The sequence below is a fragment of the Castor canadensis genome, chromosome 11 (genome assembly GCF_047511655.1).
Source record: "Castor canadensis chromosome 11, mCasCan1.hap1v2, whole genome shotgun sequence".
NCBI lineage: Eukaryota > Metazoa > Chordata > Mammalia > Rodentia > Castoridae > Castor > Castor canadensis.
This window is the reverse complement of record NC_133396.1, coordinates 9,853,631-9,873,789: the sequence shown is the minus strand read 5'-3', so window position 1 is coordinate 9,873,789 and position 20,159 is coordinate 9,853,631. Positions and strand designations below refer to the sequence as shown.

The 20,159-nt window shown below is 35.1% G+C and overlaps 1 non-coding gene across 1 annotated transcript; it reads left to right on the top strand.

Moving 5' to 3' along the window:
* Positions 1 to 15,526: 15,526 nt before the first annotated feature.
* LOC141414324 (U6 spliceosomal RNA) lies at positions 15,527 to 15,633 on the top strand. Its single transcript, XR_012439384.1, has one exon. It is a non-coding gene; the product is annotated as a U6 spliceosomal RNA (small nuclear RNA).
* The last annotated feature ends 4,526 nt before the right edge of the window (positions 15,634 to 20,159 follow it).

Below are 20,159 nucleotides of genomic sequence, written 5' to 3'. Positions count from 1 at the left end.
GCAATTATTTTCCAGATGTTTGAAAATAATATCTTCTGAAATTGTTCAAAGTGATACCTTTTAGTCAGTGTTTGCAATTATTTTCCAGATGTTTGAAAATAATATCTTCTGAAATTGTTCATTGTATCATTCTATATGTTGATAAAGGCATATTTCTTTATCATGTCATAATACTCATTTTAATTATCTAGTAATTAATAGGAGAAATAAACAATAACCTCACAATATTATTAATGAATTTGTGTACTTTGTTTTTAACTATGTTTAATTTGGTTTAAAGATATGCCATTTATCCTAAATGAATTTTAAATTATTCTATCATTCTGGTGAATTGCATCTTTTATCCTTGTAATGTAACTCTTTTTAACACAAAAATATTGCCAGTGTAAAATATGTCTAAGTTTATGATAGTGTAAAATCTATTTTTTTTCTTTCCTTTTTATTTACATATTTTTCTTTCCTTTTTATTTTTAACATTTACAATTCATATACTCAAGGTATACACATTTAAAACAAAATACAATTTGATTATCTTTGTCTTTTAATTGGAACATTTAATCTACTTATCTAGACTTTATTACTGATATACTTCAGTTTCAAAATAGTAGCTTATTATGTTTTTTGTAAGCACATTCTTGACTCTTAGGATGACTTTTTTGTTTAGCAATATGGTGCAAAGTTTTCCAGACTGTGTATTATACACAAGTGATACATCTAAATAAGGCACCCTTATTTATGACATTGATTCTGGTGGATGAATTTAAAGTACCTTGGGAGAGAAAACTTGAACTCAGATGCCATGTGTGTGAGGATTTGTATTTGCTTCTGCTCTATACATGGGGACACTCTAGTAACAAGATGTTCCCCTATAAATTCACAACCTGAGGTCCCTGGTCTACCTGGGTATCTAGAAACTGTGTTGTGAGGCTCTGTGAAAATCAACCCCAGCCCCATCGTGTCAAGGGTTGTTTCCCAGGATTGGGGAAAGGGCTGGCTTGCACATGTTAAGTTTTTTTGAGTATATATCCTTGCTGGTTCCATGTCAGTGGGAGAAGTTCTCTTATTAACTCCTTACTTAAACTAGGTCTGGGCATTGGCATCTCACCCGGTTCATGCCTTTTCTCTCCCCCCACCAGTGGTCAAAGTTAACACCACCTTTGCCAGGAGGTGTTATACAAATGCCATTTGGACCACAGTGGATCCTGTGTCTTGGTGCTGTACATGGTTATCTTCAGCATTCTCACTAACTTTGGTAATATCACTCATTATTTTTTGTCATTGATATTCTAATTTTAAAAAGACCTAAAATATTTATGTTGCTGTCAGTGAGAGAGATTTGGTCTCTACAACCACATGAAATGGTACTCCACATTTAAACCTTTAATATTTCTGCAATAACCTTTTATTTTGTATAAGTAAGGAAACATTTTCATTATTTTCCATAGGGTAAAGCAATCACTTTATTATTTCCCTCCATATCTAGTGATTGTCCATATAATCTTTGCCATATCCCAAGAATCTACATATGGGTTCATTTGTTCCTACACTGGCCCCACTGCTGAAACATATGTCAGTGCATTGCTCTAAGGACAAGATAGTGACTGGACCAAAATCTACAGAAAAGCTGGAGCCAGGATAGTTAAGAACTGTGGCATTTTCCTGTATTGATAAACTTTCTAACTTGGGCAGCCACAAGGGGGCAGGGAAGGGTGTTACCTGGGTCAGAAGTCAAAGCCTAAAAACTGCCCAAGATAGAAAGTGAGATAGAAGATCCATCAATATCAGACTGCAAATTCTGTATTCTCAGAGAAAGGCTTCAGTAGATACAAGCCAACCCTTCCCCAAAAACCGTGCACTTCTTCCCATAAGGTAGCTTTAGTATAAGTTAGTCTTGCAAGGCCAAATACTTTTCTTATTCTGTTATCATTTTTACCTATTTCTTTTCATATTTTGTTCTTTTTTAATGTATTTATCATACATTATTGAGTCAGCCTGTCAAGTTATATGAACTAATATGTTGCTGAAGTAAATAGAATTATATTTTCATTGATATTTTCCTCATTGTGTCCAGTGAAATGCAAAACAGTTCTGGACAGAGAATCCTAAACATAGAAGCTTACTAACTTAGATATTCTGCCCATCTTTCTGATATATTTCTTGGGCTTATGTGTGTGAAGGACAGTCACACGATTCTTTCCTACTTGCATATCTTCCTTGTCTTACTTGTAATGTTGCACAAAAATATTTGTGGTGAGCTAGGTTTTTATTTATTTATAAAATAAATAAATCCTGATTGTTCATTGATAGCATTTAGCAACAATTAAATAAGCTGGTAGGTACAAGTCTGCTTATTTTTTTAAGATGGCTGAGACTTAATAAAGTAGCATATGTAAAATATTTTATCATAAAGAATTCCAGAAAGTAGGTCAGGTGTGGTGACTTGCCACAATAATTCCTATTGTGCCATTAAATGAACTTGGAATTACTCTTGATGTGTTTCAGCAAATCTGTATGTTTGTCTATCTGTATCCTTGATAAGTTTTGAACATCAATTCATGGAAGAGTTTTAGTTCATCTGTTTCTAACATAGTGGTTATACTTTCGGTTGTCACGGTAAAGAATCTAGCATAAGTAATATTGACATGTAGAAGTAAGAACTTTTGCAAATAGATATATATCTACTAGCTCATTTAAATGTTGATAAATACTATCAATGACCAATTGAGATTTATTCATTCATTATATATTTTTAAAAGAATTTTATATTCTTAACATTTAACCTAGGGCTGATCCCAGAGTCAAGATGAATTCCTAACTCAGTAAGGACTTGAGTCCCTGAAATATTTTTGAAAGACTGGAAAGGAACTTAAAACAACTTTTCCCTTATCTGTCACATCTATTCACCCAAATTGATTATAAGATAATGAAACATATAACCAACTGTCAGGCCAACCGCCTTTCACCTGCGCTATAATGACTGACCTGCATCCCTATCTTCAAAATTCTCTATAATCAATAAAGTTTCTTTTTTGCATTCATACCCTGATTTCACACCTCCTCCATTCTGGACTATTCCATCTGCCTTGGCTTAGCTAGGCCACTTCACACATGACTCTTCCTGATGGCTATGGCCTAGACTTGTGACTCAAGTCCCAGTTCTTCTGTTGCTGTTTGGGAACTTGACACCCCCAGGTGGGCCTCTGTGTCCTTGAGCTGATCTGAGGCCAGCACCCAAATGGCTGGGATTACAGTCACAAACCACCACATCTGACTTATTTTATGGAATTCCTTATGATGAAACTTTTTACATATGCTACCCTATTAAGTCTCAGCCACCTTAAACAAATAAACAGATATGTAATTACCAGCTTATTTAATTATTGCTAAATACTATCAAAGAACAATCAGGATTTATTTATTTTATAAATCATTCAGTATCTTAACACTTAAATGCTTTACACATTCCCTGTTTTATGTGCAGTAAAACACCAGATATTACTTTTTTTATTTAATTGTGACTTCGAATCAATCCATAGACCAGTCTTTTCCCATTCCTCTCCTGCTTATGCTCTATCATCTGTCCCCATTATTCTACTCTCCACTTCTATGAGATCAGCTTTTTAGATCCTATGTAGCAGCGAGATATGCAAGTTAATAATCAAATCAAGTCCTGACCAAGACTGAGTTTTCTTGATCTTTTTCCTTTTTCTCCTCTCTTCTGACAGAATATCAACCAACATTGTTTTATTTTTTTTCTCATTTTTCCCTATTTTCCCAGAAGATGAAGCTACTTGTGGAGGAAAGAAAAAACAATATGCAAAATGTCTCATCACTAAGCTATTTTTCAAGTTATATATCCAGAGATTTTCTCTTTCCTAGATTCTTCCCTTATTTCTTAATCAATATTTTCATTTTTATTATCCCTAGTATAAACAGCCTCTGCATGAATGGCTGTTTTCAGAAAGGCACATATATTTCATTATATAAGTTATACATTTCATATTTAGCTGGATAGTTCACTCACTGTTTCCATATAGACGTCTGTATGGAAATAACACAAAAAGGAAACAAATTCTAAACTTGGCTCACAGCCTAATTTATTTTACTACTACCTAATTTTATTTTATACCAGACACAAGTTTGTTTTCTTGGTTAAGATAAAGGACCTGGACAAACAGTTCCCTTCTGCAAGAATTTGGTCTCGCTTATATGATACCACCCAGATTTCCTCTCTTCCCTGCCACTGTTGCTATGCTCACCTAAAATGAGCTAAAATATTTATTGGGTTATGAGAGTAAGGGCTCTATTTTTTTCAACTTTATATATAATAACGGTGCAATATTGGTCATGACCAACAGAGTCTAAGGCTCCTTTGTCACCACTAAATGTAGGAAAAACCACAAATTACTGTTGGAGAGGGGTTGGCCTTGGGTTCTGGCTTCAATGACACCCTCCCCCTTAAATTCATACTCTGCATCTGTGTAAATAGATATTTCTAGGTGTATGGTAGGGGAATATTTAGCATGCATATGTTTCATACAAAATTAGCTGCACAGAAAAACTTTAGACCTGTAATTCCATAAAAGTTGTTATTATTAACTAATTAAGAAGGTTCTTCTTTTTTCCTTAAACATGTAGTACATGAAGTATCATTCTGTTACACACAGCTATTGTTGATTGAGTTTCCAAAACACTATTAGTATGTTTTCTTTCTTCCATGACAGTTTATAATGTTATTTTTATTCAGGCAAAAAAGTAAACTCTAGCATTAGGTGTTTATTGCTCATAAATACTAAATTTAGGGTAGTGCTCCTACCAATAGAATTAAGAATATAAGCTTCTTAATTTGAAGGTATTAGCTAGAAGTGATTGTGGTTAATCAACTTATAGTAAGTGAAGAAAGTGAATTTGCATGAGATTAAAAACAGATTTTTTTTTTTTGACTCTCAGGTGTATGTCTCTACCTTTTGTCATCCTTTTTCCTTTCTTGATGGTGTCTGATGTCAAAACTTCCATTTGTAAACAACACTTATAAATGTGGCTTGGAGGTAGTAACTGTGTCGTTTTCCTTTTGAGTTCTTGGATAAAATTATCGCCTACATGATGTTACATCACACATACATATGTATCTTAAATGTAAGCAGCTTCAGTCCAGGTGCACTTTGGGACGTTGTCATCACTCCTATTGGCAGAAATGGCATACATGTCATCAATTTGCACTGTGGAGGGATTTCCACACTCTCCATCCAAATTTGAAGACCTAATGCAAAAATAATAAAAGTAGTTAATTAGAGATTTTTATGATGATTGCATCTTAAGGATAGCATTTTAAACATATTATGTTAAAGCATTATTAAAACTAATTTTGTTTGTCTTTTTACTTTAAAAGGATGGAACTGGAGAACATAATCTTAAGTGAAGTTAGCCAAGTTCAGAGGCCAAAAGCTGCATGTTCTCTCTCATATGTGGAATATAGACCTAAAACAAATACAGCAATATTGTGAAACACTGGTCACACTAACGGGAGGTCACGCATGAGAGAGGTAGGGAAACTAAAACCTTGAATATGGTTGATATATTCTCTATGCAAGAATGAATATAGAAATCTTAAACTAACTGAAACCACCATAAGAAAGGGACTAAGGTAGAAGAATGAAGAAAATTAAAGGAGATAAATCAACTGAGATTATAATACATAAATGCATGGAAATATCACAAGGAAACTCCCTGTGTAGCTACCTTTTTCTCAAACAAGCTAGAATGTCACGTTTTTCATTTTATCTTTTCTCTGTTTTCTTCTACAAAATTGGAGAACAAGAGGGAGGATACGGGTCATGCCTGGGGGGAAGGTTGGCACCAATAGGAGTGGAGAGGTGGCAGGGAAAGGGGTAGGAGGATGAATACAGTGCAAAAAAATGTGTACACATGTAAGTAAATGCAAAAATGATACCTGTTGAAACTTCTCCAGGAATCGGGAGTGGGGGTTGAAGGAGAATGGTTGAGGTGAATTCCTGTATGATATAGTTGATGCATTGTAAGAACCTGTGTAAATGCCACAATGTAACTCCACCATCACAACAATAAAGGAATAAATAAATAAATAAAAAGCTGTCTACCAGAACATATAAGTACACACATTTAGGTTATTTCTAAAGATAACAAATGATGAATACTTTTTGTTCATTTTCCTTTGAGATAATCTCATATTTTAATACAATCTTATTGATTTTTTTTCTAAAAAAGTTATCTTTATTATATATTAGGTGACTAAATTAATATATGGTAACATATATGCCTGCATTTTTAAATAATTAAATAACTCATGATCAAGAAGGGCTATGGGAGGTCACATGAATAGAAGTGTGACATGAAATTCTAGAATCATCTTTCTGAAATTAATCATGCTAATCAAAGGATGATATTAAACTTCTCAATTTGAATTCCTATGTTTGCCATGAAATTTACCAAATTGACAGCAGAAAAAAAATCAATAAAATACAGTTACTAGGTAAACACAAAACAGTTTTTTAAAAAAAGATTGCTCAGTTCAACTGTTTTATGAACCTTTTTAGATCTGGAACCTGGAATATTTCAGATCTGACAAAGTCAGAAACTCTGAGAAACATACCATCATGAATGGATGGCAGTGAGTCTCTTTGGGATAGTTCTTATAAGTACCAAAAACGTCCACCCTTGGTTGCTCATGTCAAGATTTAAAAATTAAATTTAGAAATATATTAACTTTTTCTAAAGTCCATTGTTTTCCACAGGCCCATTTTCAAATCCCAGCCAACATGTTGATATGAAGACAATAGGAAAGAAATGAAGATTCATGTTTACTTGTGTATTTTAAGAAAAGGTAGAAAAAATATCCTAATCACTAGTGTTACTAAATTTCCTCAGAAGTCCTCTCTGTCTAAAGTTAGAAATTATTAAAAATATCTTGTGATATAATATTAAGCCCAAGAGATATACTAATGTCCAGGCAAACCTTTTCAATGTAACTGTAAAAGTGATCTTTCTTTGTTTATTAAGAGATGTACTTGAAACTCGCACTTTAGGAATATTGCTTTTAGTCTAAATTATCGAAAGCATGAAGGAGAATTTATAATCCAAAAGACTTAGTGTTCTAGATAACCTTGTTATTCAGAATATGGTACATGGACCAGAAATATCAACATCGCTTAGGAACTTGTTACCAACTCAGACCCTTCCTCATATTGACTGAACCAGATTTTACATTTAAAAAAAACCACCAAGAAACTAAAATACTCATTCAAATTGTTGAAAGACTGTTCCCGAGCACTTATGGATGCTGACAAGCATCTGCTTCTTTGCATATATGGACTAGACTGTCTTACCAAGGTAAGTTCAGGTTCCTTAAGGAAAACAAATGATGTTGAGACTAGATATACAAGATCTTTATCACAGAAGGGAGACATTTTCAGTTTCAGTGAAGGTCTGATACTTATGGAAGGAGATGGAGAAGGATGAAGAATTGGGCAGGAAAAGCCTCAACTGTAGCACAGTAAGAAAGATTTTGCTAACTCAATGGGAAGTCCTCACCCCAAAGTCACCATTTGGAGGAGTCCCAGTGTGGGCAGGAATGAGTATGCCTCAATCTTTCATAGAGCCCAGTCATTGACTGGAGGCCAATTTATTATTTCAATCTCTTATGTAGAAGCCTTCAAGACAATAAGTTTCTTAGGAGAAAGAGGAGGACGAGGAGAAAAGAAGAAAGGGGAGAAGGAAGAGCTGAAGAAAAAAGAAGAAGGAAGGAAAGAAAGAAGGGAGAAGGGAGGGAGGGAGAAAGAGAATAGAAAGGAAAAGACAAGAAAGGAAAACAAAAAAAAATTGAGTTTTACAGGTGCAGACTTGAGTCACTAAAGAAACAATGATTATTAGGGTCATAAAATAATTCTTAGACACTTCAAAATGTTTCTTGTCAACAGAGACCCAGAATAGGCGTTAAGAAAAGGACACAGGTGTAAGGTCCCCTCAGCAGCCTTATCAGCAGGGCAGCAATTGGCACCATCTGTATGGATGTGGACGTCACTCAGGCTCTTTGATCTCAGAACCTTCATCTTTGAACACACAGCAGCATTCATATTTGCTTTTCTCTTGCTCAGAACCTAAATATTACTTTCAGTACACTCATAAAGTCATTGATTTTGATAGCTTCCTGAGGATCAAACACTCTAAGAACATTTAAAAATACAAAATTAATGTGAGTAATAGTGTTATATTTATCCCTTTCAAGGATTGGCTGATACAGATGGAGGTTTATGGTGAGAATTAATAAAGGAGAAATTCCAAGTAAGTGCTATGAGAGCCACTAGGAATCTACTATTTTCTATTAGTCAGTCAGCGTCTCTTGTGGGGATGAAAATAAACACAAACATTTATTAAACCCTTACCATGTGATACTCCCACTGCTTGAAACCTAAGATACGGTCACAATTATTTTTTCCATTTTGAAAATGAGGAGTTTGGATAAGTAGTCTAAGTCAACTTTGGGTTTGAACTCAGGCCTCACACATGCTATTCAAACACTCAACCGCTTCAGCCACTCTGGGAACCCTCTAAGTCAACTTTGAATAACTGGTGCAAGGTCCACAAGCCACAGAGAAATTCTCAATATTTCTTCCACTCTGTGCAAGCAACAGAAACACTGGAAAAGCTTATTGAATCTCAGATGTGCGAGCCAATGTCACAGGCTCTGATTCAGCATTTGGGAGTTGGTCTGGTCATCAGATATAGCTTAAAGGTCCTAGAGGAGCTCTGATATAAATGAGACCATCAGAGCAAGTGGCGTAATATCTGCAGTGCTCTGAGACCAGTTTCTCCACCACTGTCATTCTGCAGGTTGATTGCTCTTGGATCTGAGCTACTTGTGAATAATATGAAACCTCCTTCTTTGGCAATGTGTTCAGCAGTTGCCTGGTTTATGTTTTTTTCCTTGTTGGCAAAACTCAGAATTTTCAGACTGCGTACTGTATTATCTGTCAGCCTCTTTGTGTGGAGAAATTAATAATTTAATTTTTTAGCCTTGGCTCCAGTGATTGATGGGATTGATGCTAGAGAGAGTTTGGTCTTCATTCTCAAATTCAAGGGTTTGGTGGCTCTATAAAAAGGATATTCTTGCTCACTCTTCAAATCCACAGGAAACCTTTCAACAATTTTCACCTAATTCCAACTCCTACTTTCTTTTCCATTCTGAAGAAAATAGAAAATTCTTTAACCACCTGGTAGGGCAAAGAAGATAAAAATAAGGGGTACAATACAGAACGAGAGAAGAAAGTTGGTCTCTTCTGGCCTCTTTCCAGCTTCCTTTGCTCTCTGTTCTTTGAGATTTAGAAGTGTAAGGGTTTAGATTAAGCAATTCTTGGTGGTGTTTCCTGTTTCACAGGAAAAGATGGGATGTCAGTGGTGTCTGATATCAAATAATTTAACCAGAAGTGTAGCTAAGCGAAAGCAAGGAAAAGTCTAGGTTCATTTTTCAACAGGCTAAAATGAAGACAAGGGAGGCTTCAGACATCATTTATTTTGATCCAAGGCATGTTGACCAAACACCTATTAAGTAATTTGACATATTCTTGTTATATTGTGGGCTGGAAATAGAGGAGTACTGAATGAGTCTGTTAGTGAAGGCATTGTGTTGTATGCCAATATGAATGAAAGTCAGTGTTTGCCTTTGAGAGTTTTAATCACTTGTTGGAGGGGCATGCAAAATGCTTGTGTAAATAGCTCCAAAGTAAGGCAGAATGTTCCTTGGGATAGTAGAGGCAGGGGGTGTTATAAGGTCATAACAGGTTAAAGAAAAACAAATAAAGTTTAGAAGATGGTTGGCTTTTGATGCCCAGATTGAAACTCACAAAAGCTTCAGAAGCATATTCTCCTGGAAGAGTTCAAGTGTTGTCATGCTGACCGAGGAAAGGAAAAGAGTCCTGTGGAGAAATAAAAGAGACAGGCCAGGCCAGGGGTCTCTCAGGGCAACTTTCAAAAGTCGATTACCCAAAGTGCATGATGGCAACATTTTGTGATATGTCAAGAACTTTTTTAAGAAAGGGAACCCAAACAAGTTTGCAACCTTAGGTGTCCATTTTCTAATGCCATAAATTAACTGGATGTATTACTTCCCTAGAGCTACTGTAAAATATAGATGCAAATTGTGTGACTTAAAACACAGAGTTTATTCCCTTCCATTTTCTGAGGTTAGAAGTCCAAAATCAAGTTGTCTTCAGATAGAACCTGCCTCATACCTCTCTCCTGGCTTTTGGTTGTTGGCATCAATTCTTGGTGTTCCTTGGCTCCTGGACCCATTGCTCTACTCTGCCTGCATCTTCAGGGGGAGTTCTCCTTGTAGGTCTCTTTTTCTTCACATAGCCTGCTTATAAGGAAATCACTCATTGATTTAGGGCCTACACTAATCCAGTATGACCTGATCTTAACTAATTATATCTTCAAAGACTCTATTTAGTCAGGTTACATCCTGTACTTCCAAGTGGACATGAAATCTGTGAGATAACACTGTTTAACCAAGTCTACTGGGTCAAGTGTTTGAGACTGCAATTTAAAGACTCTAATATTACCAACTATTATGGCTAATTTCCAGAACTCTACAAAACAAAGGCGGAGAAGAGAACAAGTGAGATCAGTATCTTAGACTCGAAAGCTGATATAAATCAAAGAAAGGAAAGCCCTTAGCAAGGATCTGGGAATCAGGAAGTCTACTGGTGATCAGGAGCCCACTCCAGGACGATGGAGAAATTTGCATTTCATAAGACTTGGCGAAGGCAGACAATTTCTTTCAGGTAGGTACAACCCTAGTTTCTAAATGGAAATGTTTATCTTTTCTCTCCTAAAACAGTTGTTTATTCATACCTGTTACCAAATTCCAGGGAATCTGAGGCTTATTGATATAAAAAAAATATTTTTCTTGGTTGTGAAATAATAGTTAAGCAGTCCTCAGTTTCCCGTTTATTTTAGTAGTTTTGAAAATAGACCAAGTAGGAAAATGGAAAGTGGGTATTGATTTGAGTACTGAAGGGTAGAGAAATTTTTTGCATGGAGAGTTCGGATAGTTCCAGAAATGAAGATGTGATTGTTGTGACTAGCATTATAAATTGCTCAGTTGAATAAAAACAAAGTCATACGATAAGAACCAATGGATTATGATTCCATAAAAGTATGTCGAAGCTAGGTAGTGGATGGCATATATTGACAGATAAGAAAGGAATTTGACAACTTTTATATAAATATTGGGTGACATCTAATATCTTTAAACATAGCCATATCAGATAACAGATGTATCAGTGAAAGAGAAGGATAAAGCAAAATGACCCATCACGAAGGACTGGAATAATCTGCGCAAGAAGTGGTGTGGACCTGTGCTAGGACAGTGAGAATAAGACACTCTAAAGCAACGTTAAAGGTAGAAATCATAGACCTTTATGATGAGACACTGAAAGAATACAAAATGTCAAAATAACTTGGACTCCTGGTTGGATAGAAAGAATGATAACTATAAATTTGTTAATATTATAGTTGCAGTTCACCAAGATAAATGAACATAGGAAGAGTTCTTTTGTTGGCTTTTGCTACTTTTGTAAGCTGAGATCATGTGTTTGTATACGGATATGTGAAATTTATGGTACCAATACAATATCCATGTAGAAATGTTTGGATAGAAGCTGAAGAAATTGGATGGACCCAGAAATGTCAGAGTTCCAAATATATTGGGAAATCTTAGTCACATGAGTAAGTTTGTTTCTCAGGAAGAAGATGCAAGAAGGAAAACAAAATCCTGAAGATACAGCCACTGAAACATCAGTAAAAGCCTACATTACAGGGTAAGAAGGAAGAGGTAGAAGAGGCAAATGATGAGATCCAGTGGTTACCGACTGTGGGATACAGAAGATCCATCCCAAAGCATCAGGCCATATAAAGGAAGGCGTTCCCACAGTTTTAAATACCAATGGGCTCCACAGAATGGTACCTGAGAAAAGCTTTGCCACTTACTCCTTGTAGCACTTGTGCAGGTCATTTGACATCTCTGAGCCAGTGTTTCTTCTTTTATATAATGGGCGTAATACTAACTTATTTGTGAGAATTAAATGCAGTCATTTATTCAAATGTAGAGCATCACAGAATCCCTTACATAGTTCTATTCTAGAAGGTTTTGGCTGGTTGAGAAATAAGATAAGAACTTAAGAGTGCACACTGGACGTCTGTGAGCCCGCTTGGAGAATTCATTTATAAAGTGGTGGGAACACCAGGCTGAAGCAGGTTAAGGAGGACAGACCATGTGTACATAGCAGGAACAGTAAGTTTAAGCCATACTTCCTCATGTATAGCAATGAGGGACTAAAGGGAAGGACACAGTAGTTTGAGAAGGGTCAAAACAAACATTTTTCTTTTCTTATCTTTCTTTTTTCTTTATTTTTGATTTTCTTTTTTGTTTTTTTAGAGTGAGAGAAAATGATCAGATTAAAAGAAGTTTGAGAAAGACTAATTATAAAATAGAAAAGACAAGTTATAGAGAAACTAATCAAATGGATGGCCTCCTGGAAATATTAAGGAAAAGAAAAAAAAATAGGTCCAGGTTTAAAGGTTAGTTTCCAAAAACATTAACGGTATATATATATATATATGTATTTGAAATGAAAACCAAAACAAAAAAAAAATAGAAAACTAGTTGGTTGGTTTAAGAAAAACAAACTCTGAAGTAGAAAGGAGGAGTATAAGATATCTCATTATGGATAGATTCTACCTTGTCAGTATCTTAAAATGAGAGAAGGGAGTAAGGGATGCAATAATGGAGGCACAGCTTGCTTAAAATGCTTATCATCAGGTGACGGCCGCTTGATGCTCAGAGAGGTCAGAAAGTACCTTAGTACTTTTCCTGCTGCTATAACAAAATACTAAAGGCTGACTAATTTATAAAGAAAAGAAATTTATTCCCCATAATTCAGTATGGTGGAAAGTCCAATACCATGGTGCTGTCCCTTGGTCAGGGTCTTCCTGCTTCAGGGAGAGGGCATCACAGGTCATGGGAGGAGCCCATGAGTGAACAAGAGAATAGGAGCAAGAGAAAGCCCAGGAAGCAGAACTTGCTGTTGTAAGAAACCCCAACAACTCACTCCTTCCAGTGATAAGGGCCTTCCTCCAATCTTGAGGGCTGAGTCATCCTGGCTTCATCACCTATTAAAAGTCCTCTTGCTAATTCTGTCAACGTAGGAATCTAGGAATTCACTTTCTAATATACCAGCTTTTGTGGGACACCATCAAACCACAACAGAAAAACTGGAAGAAGAAGGATAGGTTACCTGATTAGAAAATTCAATTGTTAAGAACAATTTCAATGTGTCAAAAAGTCTGAGAGGTAAGAGTAGAAAATAATGTAGTAAACAAGTAAAGTGTTTAGGTCAGTATCTAATTCTCACATCTCTCTCTTTCTCCTTCTCCCTTCTCTCTTCTCTCTTCCCTCTTCTCTCTCTGTCTCTCTCTCTCTCTCTCTCTCTCTCTCTCTTTCTGTCTCTCTGTCTCTCTCTCCCACTCCTTCTCTTCCTCTCTCTCTCTCTCTCTCTCTAAAAGGGGTGAGTATATCACCACTTATTTTTAAATTTGCATTTATTTATTTTTTTATTTGCACAGAACTGGCTACTGGTCATACCAAGAAAATAGGTATCTAGCATTTTAGAATAAGCCTAAAATATCTGCTCTCAGTGCAAAGAATATTGAGTGAATGAGGAAATGTTAAGGAGCTAACACAGTGAGATTAGCTTTTTCTGGAATTTGGGTGGACAAATGGAGAACATCAGCCAGTTAATTGATATTAGTAGAAAGAGAGCACAGGCACATCAAGAGAGATTGAGACAGCACAAAAACAGATCATGTATCCAGCAAGAAGAGATGGAGATGTGCTTTTGTAGTTCTGACCCACAGGTATCCATAAAATAAACTCCATTTTTTAAAAAGTACTCCACCTTTCAGGAAGAGCAAGGACTACACAAGTTTGCATCCCATGAATAGAGGCAACTTAAGTTGCATTTGTTAACCTGATTTTCCACTTGTGTTTGCCTGCTATGGGATCTTGAACCACCTCTCATCAGCCTGTGTGAATCTGCTGTAACTTCTAGGAAATATGTTAAAACTAACACAGCTGACTGGAGTTTTGAATCCATGACAACAGTATGGCAGTGTCTTCTTAAAAGAAAGGTTTCCAGTCTTTGGAAAGGGGTTAACAAGGCTACTGAACACTTATCTGATTTTTTTTTCACATTAGGAAGGAAAAGTATTTGGACAACAGCACCGTAGAGAAGCCCAGCATTCTTTCAGCACTGCATGAACTTGGGTTGTTATTAGCTAAAATATGACGTGGTGTGCATAATTGATTGAATCTGAATTGACTCCCCTGGCAAAGCTAATAGGGACCTGAAGCATTTGATTTTTGCTTTGCAAAGTGATACATCTGTAGTACTCCAAAGAGAGGTGAAGAAAAGTAGAGGTCTCAGATTTCTTGCTTCTTTGTTCCTTTCTCCTTCCTGTTGGATGTTGGGAGGGGTTGACCAGCCTCCAGGGATTAAGACATTCAAAGCAGGGGCAGTAATTTCCATAATAGGATTCAGCGATCAGATTCAAAAGCAAAGAACAACTAATAGGAAAGGATAAGAAGGATGAATGGCTGCTAAAGAGTAGGCTCTGTGAGTGGGGAAATAGAATTCTGAAGAAAGCATTTTGTCAGCCCTCAAAACTGTACACAAATGCTAAATATTAGGTAAAGGTGAGAAAATCTTGATGTCTTAATGTCTTGATGGAATAATTTCTATTCTAATAATTGGTTACATGATTGTGTTTCAATAAAAGACTGAAAGAACAAGGAAGATGTCTTGAAAGGGAGAGAAATGGAAATTTAAAAAAAGTAGAACAAATTTTTGGAAAAGAAAATGGAGTTCTAAGAATAGGCAGGAAGAAAGAAACTGAGGCCAGATTCATTCTTGAGCTGGATTTTAATGAATCAATGACTTGTAGAGCCATGTTTATAATATTTTCTGAAAAACAGTTGCTAGCTTATTCCTTTATGAGAGAAATACTAAATAAGGGGTTTAAACTGAAAATTAATCTTCTCATAGGAAGCTATATAAGATGCATATACCACACACACAGGAGCACACATTCACACACACACATGCACACCTACACACTCATTCACACACACTCACAAATATACACACATACTAAATTCAACTGGGCAAGCAGCAAGTAAAGTATGAAAAAAATTATCCCTGGAATAAAATGATTTTCTGTAGGTGGGATGGTAAGTAAGAAATAGTGCAGGTAAAGTGAGCTAGAGGAGAAAAGCTAGTTTTCTTTACTCAAGTAGAAGAACTTTTTTCATGTCTATATGTTCATGTGTAAATGCATGCATTGTGCTTTAACTTTTACATAAATTAGAAGATAAAATTAATTTCTTTCTGTAGCTTGTTCTTATCATTCAATATAGTTTTTGAGAAATAACCATCCTGTGCTTGCTTCAGTAGCACATATACTAAAATTGCAAAAATACAGAACAGATTAGCATGGCTCCTGTACAAGGAAGAAATGTAAATTCCATATTTTTATAAAATTAGTAGGTAAAAAGAAATAATAAATATTAAGTAAGAAATTAATGAAATGGATACTAAAAAAAAAAAAAAACAAAGAATCAATGAAACAAAAAGTTGGTTCTTTGAAAAGATAAACAAAATTGACAAACCCTTTGCCAAGTTAAACAAAAGAAGGAAGAAGACCCAAATGAACAAAGTTAGATGTGAAAAAGGGTATATGACAAGTGTAATTCAGAGGCTCACGAGGGAATACTTAGAAAACTTATATTCTAAAACCTGAAAAATCCAGAAGAAATGGATAGATTTCTAGATGCATACATCCGACCTAATTTGACCTAACAGGACATAAACCTCTTAAACAGATCTATAACAAGCAAGGAGACTAAAGCAGTTATAAAGAGTCTTCCAACAAAGAAAAGTCCAGGATTTTATGGATTCACTACCAGACCTTTAAGAAGGACTGATACTAATATCCTCAAATTCTTCCATAAGATAGAAAAAGAAGGAATGCTTCATTCTATCCTGATATCCTAACTGGATAAGGACATAACAAAAGAAAATTAAAGACCATTTTCCTTGATGAACATCAGAGCAAAAATTCTCAATGAAATTCTTGCAAACAAAATTCAATGACACATAAAAAGATCAGGCACCATGGCTCAACATTGGTCAATCAACAAACATAACAAAGCACATAAGCAGATAAGGAAAAAATCCAAATGATCACCTCAATCAATGCAGAAACAGCCTTTGAAGTAACATAACATCCTTCTACAATGAAAGCCTTGAAGATACTAGGAATAGAAGGAAAGTAACTTAGCATAATAAAGGCTATTATTATTATTATAAATTATAAACCTATAACCAGCATCTTACTGCATAAAAACTAAAGATATTTTCTCTAAAGTCAGGAATGAGAAAAGAGAGCCCAAATGATGTTGGGAAAATTGGATATCCACATATTAAAGACTGAAACTAGATCATATCTCTCACCCTGTACAAAAATTAATCCCAAATTGATTAAACACCTTAATGTAAGACTTGAAACTTTAAAACTACTACAGGAAAACATAGAAAAACACTTGAAAATACAGGCACAGGCAACCACATTCCAAATAGAACTCCAATTGCTCAGGATATAGGAACAAGTATTGACAAATGGGATTGGGTCAAATTATAAAGCTTGTGTACATCAAAGAAAACAATTACCAGAATGAAAAGACAACCCACAGTATGGGAGAAAATTTCTATCTACTATTCATTGTACAAAAGATTAATATCCACAATATATAAAGTGCTCAAAACATTAAACACCGAAAGAACAAATAATCCAATTAACAAATGGGCAAACAAATTGAAAAGATAATTCTCAAAAGAAGTACAAAGGACTAATAAATACATGAAAAAATGTTCAACATCTTTAGCCCATAAAGGAAATGCAAAATAAAAGAACAGTGAGATTCCATCTCACCCAAGTCAGAATGGCTGTCATCAAGAAAATAAACAACCATAAGTGCTGGTGAGGTTGCAAGGGAAAAAGGAAAGCTTATATACCATTGGTGGGAATGTAAATTAGCATAGCCACTATGGAAGTCAGGATAGAGTTTCTTCAAGAATTAAGATGGAACCACCACTTCCATATGATCTTGCTATACCACTCTTGACATACATCTGAAGGAATGTAAATCAAGATACAATAGAGACACCTGCACACCCATGTTTATTGCAGCATGGTTCACAATTCCTAAGCTAAGAATCAGCCTAGGTGCCCAACAAATGGTGAGTGGATAATGAAAATGTGGTACATATACACAACTGAGCATTATTCAGCAATAATAAAAAACAATGAAATTATGTCATTTGCAGAAAAATGGATGGCACTGGAGATCATCATGCTTAGCAAGGTAAGTCAAGCACAGAAAGATAAATAATGAATGTTATTTTTCTTTTTGTGTATGTGTGTGGTATGGGGTTTGAACTCAGGGCCTCATGCTTGCTAGGCAGGCACTTTACCACTTGAGCCATGCCCCCAGCCCTTAAATATTGAATGTTTTCTCTCATATACAGAATCTAGATCTAGACCTAAAAACTATAATGAAAACTATGACTTGATTGAACGTGGAATTGGTCAGTGGGATAGGGGAAGGGGAAAGGAGGAGATGCTATGGGGTAAATACGATCAAAGTACATTACACATATGTATGAAAATAGCATAATGAAACCTACTAAAACTGTTAAAGAGAGGGAGAGGAGGGAAGGGGATTAAGAAAGAGTAATATAGATGGGGTGAATTTGATCAAAGCACATCATATAATATATATAAATATCAGAATGAAACCCCCTTTATATAACTCATTTATGCTAATGAAAAAAATTTTTAAAAAGAAAGCCTTCCTAATATACCTGTCTCTAGTTCATTTCTGTGGAAATTTATACATATTCTTTTGTATAAAAATCCCTTATTTCATTGACCTTGTTTCTTTGGATGAACTCTTAGATCGTTTCTGATGAGGCAATCATAAGCAGAATTACCATGAATTTTCTCATGGGTGTATTCTTTTGCTCCTGGATCAACAGGTTATTGTTTTTTTAAATAAAACTCTATGCCTAGATATGAACTTTCTGTTTTCCAAGGAATACACATTTTTTAGATTTGTTAGATGTCCTCTCATTCTTTCCCAAGTGTTTTAATTTAACCTTCAGAACTTTATGAAAATTCCCATTTACCAGTTTTCTGACAATGAGTGGTAATAGCATTCTAAAGTCATCTTTCTGCTTATTTATCCAGTTATTTACTCATTTAAATTGACAAAAGAATGATATGTATTTTTATATACATCATGTTTTGAAATATTATATACATTGTGGAATGGTTGAATCTAGCTAATTTTAGTATTCGTTACCTGACATAGTTGTCATTTTTGTTATGAGAGCATTAAACATCCACCCTCAACATTTTTCTGAATGCAATTTATCATCAACTATTCATGATCATCAGTAGATTTCTTGAATTTATTCCTCCTATTTAACTAATTTTTCTGTCCTTTTACTCACAAGTTCCCAGCCATACCACACATCATTCAAGTGTTCCAAACACTGGTAGCCACCATTGTATACTTTCTATTTCTATAAAACCAACTATTTTAGATTCTGCATATGAGATTAGTGAGATCACGTGGTATTTGTATTTACTGCCTGACTTATTTTGCTTAACATAAAATTTCTTCATTTTTGCAATTTTGTGGATTTTATTTTACTTTGATTTGCCTTTCCCTGGTTGCCAAGGAAACTAACAACATTTCTTGTTCTTCAAATATTTGAGCTTATTGTTAGATGAAATAGTTTTTCAAATGTTTTGCAATTTGCAAAAATTCTTTTCTGAGAGATTTGCTGGTGTTTTTACAGAACACTATTACCTTATTGATTGTGTTTGATGGTTTATCTTTGTTTATGGTATCTATGTTATTTAATTTTTTGATCAACTGAAATTGCTACACTTATTACTCTCTTAATTTGTGCTTTAAGCCTTAGTTTAAGATTGTGTTTTGGGATAGTTTTATGCAAATCAAATGGTTCTCAGAACCTAATATGCTTAATAATCATTGGAAGAGCTTGTTCAAAGCACAGAATCTTTGGCCTCACTTTCTTTTAGATCCAGAAGATCTAAGGTGGCATAAATGTAAAAAGTTATGCTACACGATCTGCAAACACGTGTTTCGTAAATACTGCTCTGCTCCATATTGGAATCATCCTTGGTCAGAAGACCAGAAGGTTGTCTTCCACTGAATACTTTTCCTTTCCACTGTGTGCTTTTTAATCTAAGAACTCATGAAAATGGGGAGATACATAGAGATAAATGTTCAGAATCACCTTGATAAAAAGTGGAGATGGAATACTGCCTTTTCTCAAACCCTTCCTCATGTGTTTGACAGAAGAAGGTATTTGATGTCTTGCCAACCCAATACACCCAGAGAAAGTAAATCATAACTGTAACAAGAAGTGTGAATAATTTTTAAACATCTTGTAATGTATATTTCCATTATTGTATTTGTGTCTTCCAGTGAACTTTTAAAGCAATTCCCCCAAAGAGCTATTTTACAATGAAAGATAAGTAACGCATGAAGTGTTTAAGACATAGGTTTTTAATGAAAACAATATAAGGAATAAAAAATTGACATCAAGAAAAATAGTTTTTCTAAGTTTAAGGAATTTAAGAGAGACTGGACTCAAGCATTTTCCTTGTTCTCAGCCAGATTTATTTCCCTTTTGTATTTATGTGCGATATCAAATGTTTCAATGTTTTGGATTTGTCTTGAGCGCCATTAATATAGTAGCTTCCTGTCTTAGCTAAGGTAAGCCGTTCACCTAATTTAGGAAATGACTGATCCATGTTGTGAGACAAAGCTCTTTTGTTTAAAGAACCTTAAGGTTAGAATGACAACCAAGAGACATTTGACCCAAATCCCAGAAAGCCTTGAGAATGGATTTTCTCTGTTTAGTACATTGGCTCAGATGCAAACATTAAAACAGAAGAGAAATGTCCAGAAGAAA